The sequence below is a fragment of the Eptesicus fuscus genome, chromosome 7, assembly GCF_027574615.1.
Source record: "Eptesicus fuscus isolate TK198812 chromosome 7, DD_ASM_mEF_20220401, whole genome shotgun sequence".
In the NCBI taxonomy this organism is placed as follows: Eukaryota; Metazoa; Chordata; class Mammalia; order Chiroptera; family Vespertilionidae; genus Eptesicus; species Eptesicus fuscus.
Genome location: NC_072479.1, coordinates 38,266,800 through 38,280,680, shown reverse-complemented (window position 1 = coordinate 38,280,680; position 13,881 = coordinate 38,266,800).

The following is a 13,881-nucleotide window of genomic DNA, read 5'->3' as shown; positions in this document are numbered from 1 at the left end:
CGGCCAGGGCAGTAAGGAGGCTCTTTTAGATAAGTTTATTGGAGATGACATTTTCAAATATATGAGAAGTACCCTGAATATTGTGGGAGAAGAGTATTTTTCATACTTAGTGAATAACTAAATGATCTTTGATGAGAATGAGGCTTGTCAAGGAATAGCAAAAAGGCAACTGTGGATGGAGCATGGGGGGAGGAGATAAAACGTTTTGTTTTAGATAGGTAAAAGTTTTTGAGATACCTAGCAGATAACCACATGAAGATGTCAATGCAGGCAAGTAGACTTTCAAGGCTAGAGCTCAGTTATAATGACTGAAGCTCAAAATCTAGCATAGGAATTGTTTGAACAAAAGAGAAATTGGATATTTATCTACATCTTTTAAACACCCACATGAGAATTTAATATAATATGCTCAAATGTATAAATTGAGATAATTAGAGACAAAATACAACCCTTTTTAGAACTCTTGTTGAATTTTTAAAGTTTGGTTAAATTTCAGAACAGAATGTCAGAGTAAGTGTTCATGTGCTTATGTGTTTACCATATAGAGGAGCTATCTCACCAAAGTATCTTTGGTACACATTCTATTTCGTCTGATGGAGTTTTATGCAATTCAATTTACAATATATTTATATTATTTTATTTTACAATTGTGCTTTCTTATACTCCCAAGAAGCATAACATTTACCACAAATTTTAAGAAATATTTTATATTATTATTTAATACAGATAAATTCATGTATCCACTAAGAATCTATTAAAAATCTAGCTCTTTTTTATGTACATTATGTTTATGTAAATAATATTTTAAAATAAAGTAATGTTAATATAAATCCAACATATATATATATATATATATGGGGGTGTGGACAGGTGGAGGTGGGCAAGGAGGGCATAAATGGCGATGGAAAGAGACTTTACTGTGGGTAATGGGTGAACAATGCAGTATACAGATGATGTTTTGTTGAATTGTACACTTGAAACCTGTATAGTTTTGTTAACCAATGTCACCCCAATAAACTAAATTAAAAAGCATAAACATAAAAACTTCCAAAAAATAATAAAAATAAAAATCTGACAATCTCAATCATTGACAAGAATATGGATAATGGAAAATATTATTTATGCTGGTGGTAGTATAAGTTGGTACAACCAATTTGGGGAAATTTTTATGTTATTTAATAAATTTGAAGCTATACACACAAAAGAAATTTAACAAACCTATTTGTATAGAAAAGACTAGCAGTTTTTCTTCCATACACTCTTCTCTCTTCCAATAGAATAAAGAGGTGTTAGAGGGATTCTTGAAGATTAAGACACTGAAGAAATTTTTGACCTATGGATGTAATTGAAAATGACTTAATTCAATCCCATGGAAGTACATTCCTCTCAGTAATATAAAATCAAACTCCATGAAGGGAAAACGATGATTCCAATGTCCTTTTTAAGACACCATTGTGCACAGATGTTTTCAGCCATTTAAACAAAGCATTTGTCAAAATATTTTTTCTCAAAAAAAAAAAAAAACTCCTAATTTAACCTTAACATGTATATGAGAATATTACTTTAGGTACATTCCAATGAATTAAGATATGTGCCATTTTATCATTTAAACCAACATAGATAGTTTTTTTAGTCTCATATGAAGACTATTGTTTGTTGGGTGACTGTTACCAGACGATCTTTACTTAGCTAGCTGTTTTTATTCTCATCACATCTTAAAGGCTGCAAAATAAAAGGCATAAAAATGCCAATGACAGAAAAAATAGAGAAAATTGCCTTGAACAAACTCTTCTAGAATAGTGTGGTGCATATAAATTATGAAAACACTAAAACTTGATCAAAAAGGAAGGTCTTTAACTTTCATTTAAATGCATGAACAGATGTGGCAGTCCTAATGTCAATGGATAAATGGCTCCAAATTGTAGAATATGAGAACTAGATCTCTGAATGTTTGTAAACTCATGCCAGGCATGGCTGGATTCTTCCAGAAATAAATGAATAAAAGACCTAGGGTGTATGTAGGGCAGTGTTTGTCAAGGTTTATAGGACTTTGACCACCAAAGACCTTAACTAGCTCTGTGAAAAAATGATTATCAGGTAAAAATTAATTTGCTCCCTACCAGTCAACCTCTGCATATGAAGACAACTTGAGCATCAATTAAAAAATGAAAAACAATATAATTATGCCTCCAATTTTATTCTTTAAGTATTTATTTATATAATTTAAAATTTGTTCACAGCTTTACTACCTCAAAAATGTCCTTAGTTTAATCAAATTTTGTATGTGTGTGGATGTTTGTGTGTGTGTGTGTGAGAGTGAGAGAGAGAGAGAGAGGGGGGGGGGCACATGTCTTTTCTGGTAAAATTTTAAGGATAGGTCAACCTGACCAGATATAAGTATACAAGAAACTTGAATTCTATAAAAACACATGTCACTGTGGCAACAGTTCCCACAAATATACTAGGATTATTAGGACAGTCTCCAAAGATTGAAAGATTGTTCTTAATAATACAATACAAAGCCTCAAAAATGTAGTAACAGACAACTGTTACATTTTGTAGGACAACGTATTATTTCTTTGTCACTTATTATATATCCCTGAGTGTGAATAACAACTGAAAACCACATACAGCTTAATGTCTTACAGAATAGTTTTTAAAAATGATCTCTTCCATTCTCTGAGGTTTTTATTATTGCAACCCAAACAAATTTTATCAATTTGACTCATTTTGTATTTACTATAATCATTTCTCTCCTCCCATCTTCAATTATGCTGCATTAGTTCATGAATTTATCATATCTCACCTGGACTACAATAGTCTATGAGTTACCCTGCATGTCCAGTTTTATAACATTCCATTAATCCCCTGCATTGATGCCAGATAATATTTCCAATATAAAATATCTTTAAAACTTTTTAATGACCATAAGTGTTTTTTCTACCCTCTCCTCCATTCCATCCCCAGCTTCTATACACTCTTTCCTCCATTCTAGCTTTAAGGAATAACTTACAGATAATGAATATAATACATCAGATAATTTCTCTATGCTGTTAATCATGCTCTTTTCTCCCCTTAAAATGTCCCCCACACTACCTGTATTTACTAAAGAGCAACAGTCCTCTTCCAATTCCTAAATAAAGTATCAAGCTCTCACAAAATGTTCCTTTCTCTGCACATAAAACTGACTACTACAATTTGATTATGTCTACTGAATGCTATGCTTATTTGTATCATAACTCCCATAATCCTTAATTCTATAAGTTTTAAAAGGTTATTCCTTTACCTCTCCTAAGAAGCTCATTGAAAGAGGGATTAAACCCCTTTATCATTGTACCTCAAGTTCCACACACAAGAAAAAAAATTCAGTATTTATTGATAATAAAAATAAGTGATTGTAAACCCAGATCATTTGAGTTGAAAGATTAATATTTCTCTTACATCATTTTAAGAAATAAAAATGTTATGTTTATTGAATGCTTATATAATATCCAGTATTCTTGTAAGCAATTTACATTTTATTTTACTTTCACAGCAACCTTATAAGAAAGCACTATTTGATGTCTATTTTACAGATAATGTAACTAAGTCTGAGCTTTTACTAGAATCACCTAGGTTTATACAAATAGCAACTGCCCCAGGGTTTAACTTCAGAAGGCCTTTAATTAACCAACATGCATGCTTCTATAACAAAGTGAATGTGGTCAAAGTTACAAATGAATGAAACTAGAGAGTAGATGTAAGGAATTAACTCTTCTGAGATCTTAACATAAGGTAGCTATTTGCATAAAATTAAAAACCAGCATGATCTCTCTTATTTTTCTCCCATCTCTTCTATGTTGTTGTCCCCCCAAAAAAGAAATCTACACTATACAGTGAGATTTGTATAGAATTATAATGGACTCTGTGTAGGGAAAAGTAGGTTAAAAAAGAAGTGTAAATCTTTGTCAGTTTGTAAACTGCCCAATTTAAGCCTGGAACCATCAACCTTACTTGTCTCCCCCACATCACCATGTGTCAAAATGTACACTGCCAACAGATTGACTTTATTATTCAAGTGTGAGAAAAGAATTATTTAAAGTAATATTTATTTTCCTCATCTCACCTTGATATTGAGAGTTTTTTGTTTGCTTGTTTATGCGTGTAGGATTTATGGGAACATGTATTTGGGGGCTAAAAAAAAACGGCTGTCTTGTTATTTTCTTAAACCATCCAAGGAAGTATTAATAAGAACCAGAGGTAAGCACACTAAAGTATACCCGCAGAAACATCTACTTGAATTAAAAATAAGGCAAAAAGCTGGCACACAAAGGAAAAACTGCAGATCAAAACAACTCTAGGAACCAGATGTATGATCTAGAAAAGAATGGTAAGATCATCTATGTTTGACTAGATGAGAATTTCACTGCACAGAACTGTTTAAAGGTCACATGATACTTGTATTTTTTTTTAAACTTGTTATAAAATCCTATTAATATATGAATTCTTAAGATTTTGTGTGGGATACATAGAGGCTACCTTCCAGAGAAAAACAAACACAAAATACAGAAATCTTACACTAATTTTTAAACTATGAGTTAAAACCACTAACTCTACCTTGCCTAAGTTCATTCCTTCAATTTGTTTCTTTTTTCCTTCTTTCTTATCATTAACATTTAACCTCAGTCTATCAACAAAAGTGTCACCATCATTTGCCACCCAAGTCTAATGGACCCTTTTAAAAATAATTTTGCCATTTAATAAATAATTCACAGAAGTAAGGATAAAGAGATAGTAGAAAACAACTATAATAGAAAGTTAAAAATAAATTTAAACATTACAAACTTTTGTGTAAAAGGTAAATTTTAGCACATAAATATAATAAAAGATAAAAAAATATGTCACACTTCCTTTTAGCAAAACAGAATAGTCCAGGTTCCTACTGCAAAACATTGTCCAATGAAGTTTTTCTTAGTTAATGACTAATGAGGTGTAATTAACATATTTTCTTTTGTTCTTGGAAATATATTATTCACTTATAGATTCTAAAATATCTATATAGTATCATCTTGAAGACTCATTGCCCCATTGTCTCTGAGATTCCATGTACATGATATATTTTATATCCATGATCCATTTGATTATCATCATTCCAGTACTGCTGTCTCTTTCAATTTATCTTAGATGAATCAAAAGATTAATAACTATAAATCATCTTCCTTTGTCAACTTTTTTCTATTCCATTAAGGGCGGCAAATAAAAAATTCTGAATTGTTTTCAAAAAATCTAAAAGCAGATTATACAGAAGGTATTTCCAGGCTTCTTCAGACCTTCTTGAGAGATGATGTAATATTTTAAGTAACCGAATAAGAAAAGTAAATGAGACTATTTCTTTCATTATTATTTTATCCTTCTAACAGAACCGCAACATAGATAACATTTTTCTTAAAAAGTATATAGTAAATATTTTAGGCTTACAAGCCCTATGGTCTCAATTGAAACTACTCAACCGTGCTATTGAAGCAAAAGAAATTTTACTAATAGTTGGAAATACTCAAAAATGAAATTCAATTCTAAAACTTGGTGGAATAGATCCTATAGTATATTAAGTATATTAAGGATCCCCTTTGTACATGGCATTGTGCTAAATGCAAATGAAGAACACTCATCTAAGATTGTGTTTTTCCATAAAATACAAGGCCTCAGCTCCTGAAGCAAGTGAGAACCACACATCAGGAAGTGAGGGAAAGGTGTGTGAAGGTAATGTTACTCAATGTTGACTAAGAAATTAGTGGCAAAAGTAAATGGTGATGTTAATAAAGAGTGAGGATTGGTAAAGTTAGGGTAAAGTCATTAAAAAAGATCAAGAAATATAAATTATGTGAGGCCAGAAGGCAACTAATGATCTCTAAGAGTGGGGATAAATCAAGGTCTGGAATTCCTTTGAGAATTGAAAAACAAAGAGCAGGTTCAGGTAAATGAAGGAAAAGAAGAGGTAATACTATTTGAGGTTAAGTCCAAAAAGAGAAACCAGATTTACTTTAATTAAAACAAAACACCTGTAACTAATCTGTGAGAAATTCTGAGATTCCCTCATGTTAGTACCTAAATTTGCCCTTAATTTTTACATTTGCCAAGATTTTTGCAAGAAAATTAATCTCTCACTTGGTGGCAATTGCCAGATGCCTGTCTGTGGAACACAGAAGTAAAAGCATCCCACCCACTAGTGTAACAGCTTGACTTAAGAAAATATGAGACAGCTCTTGATGGGAGAAGACAAACAAAAACAAACCTAATGGGCATTAGTCAAAGTAGAAAAAAAAAGCATGTTCAATTAATTATATGAAAAGTTTTCTCTACCATGAAAGCAAAGAACTGTGGAAAAAGAAAGTTAGAAAAAAAAACTTAACTTTGCACCAAACAATTGAAAACAAATTTGGTGAAAAAGTTCTAAAAATTATATTATGTTTAGGCAGAAAGAACTTTTGTGTGAAAATCTGATTCCTAAAACTCTCAAAATACATTTCTAAGTTAAGTTTATGCTCTTTGTGCGGAATGTATGATTTGTTAATCTGAAAAAAATGCTTCTTGAAGTTCTAGCATAAAAAAACTAAAGAGCATATTGTGCAAAGCATGACTTAATTAGTTTTAGCACCTTGTGGGTAAGCAGGGTAGTTCAACTATATTTTGTATCTTTGGCCAATGATACATGCTACATTGGCAGTAAAATTTTGATGTAGTACATATTAATGCTGATTCTAAAGTTCTTTTATGAAATGCATTCCAGGAAGTAGTTGTTACTGAGGATTTGCAATAAAAAAGTAAATGTTGGAGACACCATTGTATAACAGAAAGACAATTAGGAATCAGAAGCCCTGATATTTAGTCCTAACTCTGTATTTAACATCTTTGGCCCTAGTTTCTTTATCAGAAATGAACATATTGCCTTGGCCAGTGTGACTCAATTGGTTGAGCGTTGTCCCATGCACTGAAAGGTCACAGGTTCAATTCCCAGTCAGGGCACAGGCCCAGGCTACAGGTTCAATCCCTGGGCAGAGTACATACAGGAGGCAACCAATCAATGCTTCTCTCTCACATCGAAATTTCTCTTCTCTTCCTCTTCTTTTCTCTCTCTCTCTATATAAAAAAATAAATTAAAATTAATGTATTATTTTTGTTTCCTAGTTTTCTATTAGTCTGGTTAAGTAGAAAATGCCATGAACTTTTCTTAGTGAGTCCTATGTTCAGATGTCCCTTGTCATTGTTTAACTGTGATATGTACTAGCAACCAAAAGGCTTGTTTTACAAAGCAATAGTTTATATATCATGATAAAAATTTCTTATCAACCTTGAGGTTTATATTCTTGAAAATAACGGCACTTGGCAAAACTAATATTACAGTGATTAAATATGCTTAAAAACTGATGTAATAGAAGTTCCAGAAGCCGTCTATGTCTAAAGGAAACCTGATTTATCAGTATTGTAAACTGAAGAATCATTTTTATTATCAAGCTACATTGCTGCAGCATCCTGAACTGCTAAGATAAATTTTTACCACCATTAAGGCTTTAATTAGGAAAATTGCATGTCTTCCAAAATCCTTTTACTCTGCCCATATTAAATTGAAATGAAATGTCTTTGAACTTGTGTACATCCTTATTTTATATTCAAAATTTTCAGATAAACACCTGTTTCAGATTATGGGTAACTACTAGTAAACAGACACAACAATAAATGTAATATTATAATAATATTACATTAATATGTAATAATAAATAAATGTAATACATGATCCTGGCTGGATACAGGAAAAAATGTTATAAAGAACATTTAATAGGACAATTAAATAGGACAATTTAATTAATTAAATAATAGAACAATTAATAGGACAATTGGCAATATTTGAATTTGGAATGTACATTAGACAATGGTATTAGTCAATTCCTAAACTAGTCAAAACCCTAATATCAATCATTGTAACTTTGTGATATAAGGGAATATCTTTTTCTTTAGGCACACATAAACTGAAATATTTAGGGGTAATAAAAGGTCACGATGACTGCAATTTACTGTCAAATAGATCAGGAAAAGCAATAGTTCAGATTAGTTTGTGATAAGGAAACCAAGGAGGGAAAATTAAAGTAAAAGTGGCAAAAAGTTAATGGGTCAATTTGGATGAAGCATATGTATACAGGAGTTATTTGTAATACTCTTGCAATTCTTCTGTAAGTGAAATTCCTTTAAAATGAGTTTTCTAAAAGTCTCTGTTAATTGTTGCCACTTCCATATTATATAATCATAAATTATTTTCAGTGTTCAGCTTTACACTTTTCTGGGCCCATGCTTCTATTCACATATAAGGTATTCTTTTCTGTAAGGAGGGGCCAACAATAATTATTCTATCTGCCGAAACCGGTTTTGCTCAGTGGATAGAGCGTCGGTCTGTGGACTCAAGGGTCCCAGGTTCAATTCCGGTCAGGGGCATGTACATTGTTTGCGGGCACATCCCCGGTGGGGGGTGTGCAGGAGGCAGCTGGTTGATGTTTCTCTCTCATCTATGTTTCTAGCTCTCTATCCCTCTCTCTTCCTCTCTGTAAAAAATCAATAAAAATATATTTTAAAATATAATTATTCTATCTTTATTCAAAAATATCTTATAACCTAGAAAGGCAGTGTCATAAACACTTTTAAAATGTTTTCACAAGCATGTCTGTATACACTAATATGTGGAAATATTTCCAGAGAGACTCTGAATCTCTTTCATAGATCAAAGTGGTTCTGAACAATTGATATATCAAAAGATCAACTTTTTAAAAAATACTGTGCTATACAAAGTACTAAAATTGCTATTTTAGATTAATATACTACAGTACTTATTAGGTAGTTCAGGATTACAGTGTCTTTCTCTTTAGTAGGTCACAAGCTAGGGTTGCCATAAATACCAAAATTCACTAAGTCTCCTTGATTTCACAGTTTAGTGGGATAGATTAAAATCATAAATTTATTTTAGACATTGCAATTTTAGCATGACACCCTTATCTAATATCAAACTATGGCATCTCAGAATCTCATGCAAGGCATGATAAGCAGGTTTTAAATGCAAATCCTGAAAAATGGATTTCAGTAGAAAATTAATTTGAAATTGCAAGCTGGCCATATCTGGGAGGACATGCGAGTATTTATTATTGAGTTATGACACATACATATTTCTTTTGACAAATCATTGACAAAAATGCATAATACTCCATAGCTTATTTCTGAGATAAATCATGGTCCAATGAAAGTACTGTTTATAAGAGACAATAATATGGCAAAATGTTCCCTCCTTCTCTGATTTACTATTCACTTATAATGCCAGAGTAAGTAAAGAAAAACAAGTAAAGGTTTAATGAATATTTTATAAGTGAAAGTTAATTTCATAGGAGTCAGAATTGCCAGATAAAATAAAATTTTCAAGGATAATTGACCTTCTATTATCTCCGGAAGGGAACTGGGCCCCAAATGAGAGGTTTGCCTCAGGCAGGCCTGCAGTGTGCAGGTTCCTGACTTAGTGCAGGAAAGAATTCATAGCATGAGTCCAGGTGATTTTGGAGAGTATGTTTATTAAAGCTGGGGACAGTGAAACAAAGGAAGGGCTTAGGATAGAAGAAACAACAGGACAGCCTAGGAAGTGCTGCTTTGGCCCTCTACAAACATTATAGGAAAGAAGTGAGCCACATGGGCTGCATGGACTCACTGAGAAGTAAACGTCACAGTGATAGAAGTGAGCCAAGGCAGGGATGCTTTTAGTTCATTGAAAAGTCAGAGAAAAGGAGGCCTTGGAGAAAGGTTCAGGGGGAAATCCTGAGAGGAGCTGCCACTTTCTGCTGATACAAGTTTCCTAGGGATCCTTAGAGTTTAGAAGAAACAGAGCAAAAATACATGATAGGGAAGAGGGACACACGCATGTTCCAAGGATAGTGCGCTGGCTTACTTCATCTTGAGGGTTTTTATGTTTTCTAAAGGCAGGAATTTTAGGGGAGATTTCGGAGGAGGATCTTAGTAAGAATATTAATCAGTTTCCCAGGTGTGCCCTTCAATGCTGATTCATCAAAATGAGGGTATAGGGGGGTCAGGGTCATTCTGTGGTCAGTTTCACCTTCTAAGAATGTCACTGAAGAGGGACCAGGACCAAGGTGGGCCTGACACGGCACAGTCTGAAATGTGTAAACCATTTGCTCCAAAGTGTCCTCAGTTAGGGAAGATAAGACCTTGTGATTTATTATCTGGCTGTAAATTGCTTGACCAGTTTGTTCAGCTATCTGATGCAGTTGCCCCATTCCACTAGCCAAGGAATTTTCCTAACTTCTTACTATCCTGCCTTACTACAAGCAACGTCTTCTGATAGGCAATATCATTACAACACACAGCTGGTTTTCTGTGGATGAAAAATGCTCTTAACCCTAAATTGTGGAGGAGCTTTAAGATTCCCTAGGCTGTAGAGCATATTAGTTGGTGGTAAGAAAAACCTTAGACTCTGCAGTTTGAACTTTGTGGGCCAATACATCAGAATTTACTTGACCCTTAACTTGAATCCTAACTCCTTAGATTCCTCAATTCATAAAAATTTAGTTTAAAAAGCATATGCAGTAAATGTGAATCCAGCTGTCTGTTTTCTGCAAACATGAATTCACCTTCTTGTCCAAGTCACTGGCTCCCAGGTCTATCCCTAATACACTTTGCTACCTTACTCTTCAAAATTTATGGGAACACACACACACAAAATGTGTGACTCTGGAAAATATTTGTTTTATGTAATTTCAGTCTTTAATAAAAACCTTTCAATAACGATTTAAAATATGCTGGTCTTTGAAAGAGAAATTTCTACAATGCATATATTAAAATTATTGAATGAAATGAGAATGAAGACAGTTACATTGATTTTAACTATCTTAATTTGTGAACTAAGTATTTTAAGCCTATATGATATGCATAGTCTTTGATGATAAGTTATTTATGAAAAAATAATCCCTGTTACTCACTTGGTATTGAGAAAATGACTGAGGTAATGGAGAGTTTCTACTTTTTAAAACCTTATTTTTACCAAAGGATTAAAAACTTTCAACCTCATTAATTGCAAAAGAACCAAGAAGTTTTTTCTAACATCTTTTTGTGGCTTGTCATTGATTTAATGTAGAGTTTTAGTACATTTCAATAAGAAAGCAATCTTGTTGAATGATACAAGAACAAAAAAAATTTTTTTTTGTTAATCTCTTTGCAGTTTTTAAAAATATATATTTTATTGATTTTTTACAGATAGAAGGGGAGAGGGATAGAGAGTTAGAAACATTGATCAGCTGCCTCTTGCACACCCCCTACTGAGGATGTGCCCGCAACCAAGGTACATGCCCTTGACCAGGAATCGAACCTGGGACCCTTCAGTCCGCAGGCCAAAGCTTTATTCACTGAGCCAAACTGGTTAGGGATCTTTGCAGTTTTAATAGATATTTTCTTTTTGATTAAGGTATTACATATGTGTCCATATCCCCCTATTTCTCCTGCACCCCACCCTTGCTCATGCCCTCACCCCCCTATTGTCTGTGTCCATTGGTTATGCTTATATGCATGCATACAAGTCCTTTGGTTGATCTTTCCCCCTTACCCCCACCCTCCCCTGTCTTCCCTCTGAGGTTTGATGGTCTAATCAATGATTCTCTGTCACTGGATCTGATTTTGTTCATCAGTTTATGTTGTTCATTATATTCCACAAATGAGTGAGATCATGTGATATTTATCTTTCTCCAACTGAATTATTTCACTTCACATTATGGTCTCCAGGTCCATCCATGCTGTTGCAAATGGTAGGAGTTCCTTCCTTTTTACAGCAGCTTAGTATTCCATTGTGTAGATATACCACAATTTTCTAATCCACTCATCTGCTGATGGGCACTTATGCTGTTTCCAAATCTTAGCTATTGTAAATTGTGCTGCTATGAACATAGGGGTTGCATATATCCTTTCTGATTGGTGTTTCTAGTTTCTTGGGATATATTCCTAGAAGTGAGATCACTGGGTCAAATGGGAGCTCCATTTTTAGTTTTTTGAGGAAACTCCATACTGTTCTCCACAGTGGCTGCACCAGTCTGCATTCCCACCAGCAGTGCATGAGGGTTCCTTTCTCCACATCCTTGCCAGCACTTGTCATTTGTTGATTTGTTGATGAGCCATTCTGACAGGTGTGAGGTAGTACCTCATTGTCATTTTGATTTGCATCTCTCAGATAATTAGTGACTTTGAGCATGTTTTCATATGTCTCTTGGCTTTTTGTATGTCTTCTTTGGAAAAGTATCTATTTATGTCCATTGCCCATTTTTTTTATTGGATTGTTTATCTTCCTTTTGTTAAGTTGTATGAGTCCTTGTAAATGTTGGAGATTAAAATTTTATCAGAGATAACATTGGCAAATATGTTCTCCCATGCAGTGGGCTTTCTTGTTGTTTTGTTGATGGTTTCTTTTGCTGTGCAGAAGCTTTTTATTTTGATGTAGTCCCATTTGTTTCTCTTTAGTTTCCATTGCCATAGGAGCTGTATCAGTGAATATATTGCTTTGGCATATATCTGAGATTTTGCTGCCTGTGGATTCCTCTAAGGTTTTTATGGTTTCCCATCTTACAGTTAAGTCCTTTATCTATTTTGAGTTTATTTTTGTGTATGGAGTAAGTTGGTGGCCTAGTTTCATTTTTTTGCATGTATCCGTCCAATTTTCCCAACACCATTTATTGAAGAGACTGTCTTGATTCCATTGTATGCTCTTGCCTCCTTTGTCAAATATTAATTGAGTGTAGTGGTTTGGGTCAATTTCTGGGTTCTCTACTTATTCCATTGGTCTATATGTCTGTTCTTGTGCCAGTACCAGGCAGTTGTGAGAACAGTGGCTTTGTAATATAGCTTGATATCTAGTATTGAGATCCCACCTACTTTGTTCTTCTTTCTCAGGATTGCTGCAGCTATTCGGGGTCTTTTTTAGTCCAGATGTATTTTTGGAGAGTTCCTTCTAGGTCTGTGAAATATGACGTTGGTATTTTAATGGGGATTGCATTGAATCTATAGATTGCTTTCGGTAGTATGGACATTTTAATGATGTTGATTCTACCAATCCCTGAACACGGTATGTTCAATAATATTTTTTGATGTTATGATAGTTTTCCATTTATAAGAGTAAATATAATAAAATAGTGATGAAAAATCTAAACCTAGTTATGGTCCTGATTATCTGAATTTCAATTAATATGATGATCTGCTCATATACATTTTGAAATAAATTTTATTGAAAACCCATCTTTATTAAATTGAGGATTTGAGTTTCAATTCTCACAATACACAGAGGATTTAAGGGACAGAAAAACAATCTCTTATTCTCTTCTGTCAAAATCAATTATGTGCCCAGCTGGCATGGCTCAGTGGTTGAGCTTCTACCTATGAATCAGGAGGTCATGCTTAAATTCTTTGTCAGGGCACCTGCCCGGGTAGCAGGCTCCATCTCCAGTGTGGGGTGTGCATGAGGCAGCCGATCAATGATTCTCTCTCATCATTGATATTTCTCTCTCTCTCTCTCTCTCTCTCTCTCTCTCTATCTCTCTCTCTCCCTCTCTCTCCTTTTCTCTCTGAAATCAATAAAAATATATTTTTAAAAAATCAATTATGTAAAGGTTCTCATGATAATTTGACCAGAACAAATATATGGGAGTCAATCATTATGAAGAGCAATTGCCTACTACAATCCCTTTTAATTCCTTGTTACTGAAAGTGTAGTCCATAAACCAGCAGCATCAAAGTACATTAGAAATGCAGAAACCCAAGCCCTACTCCAGACCTACTGAATCATAAAAGAATACATTCTTTAAAAGAATAAATTCTAAATTT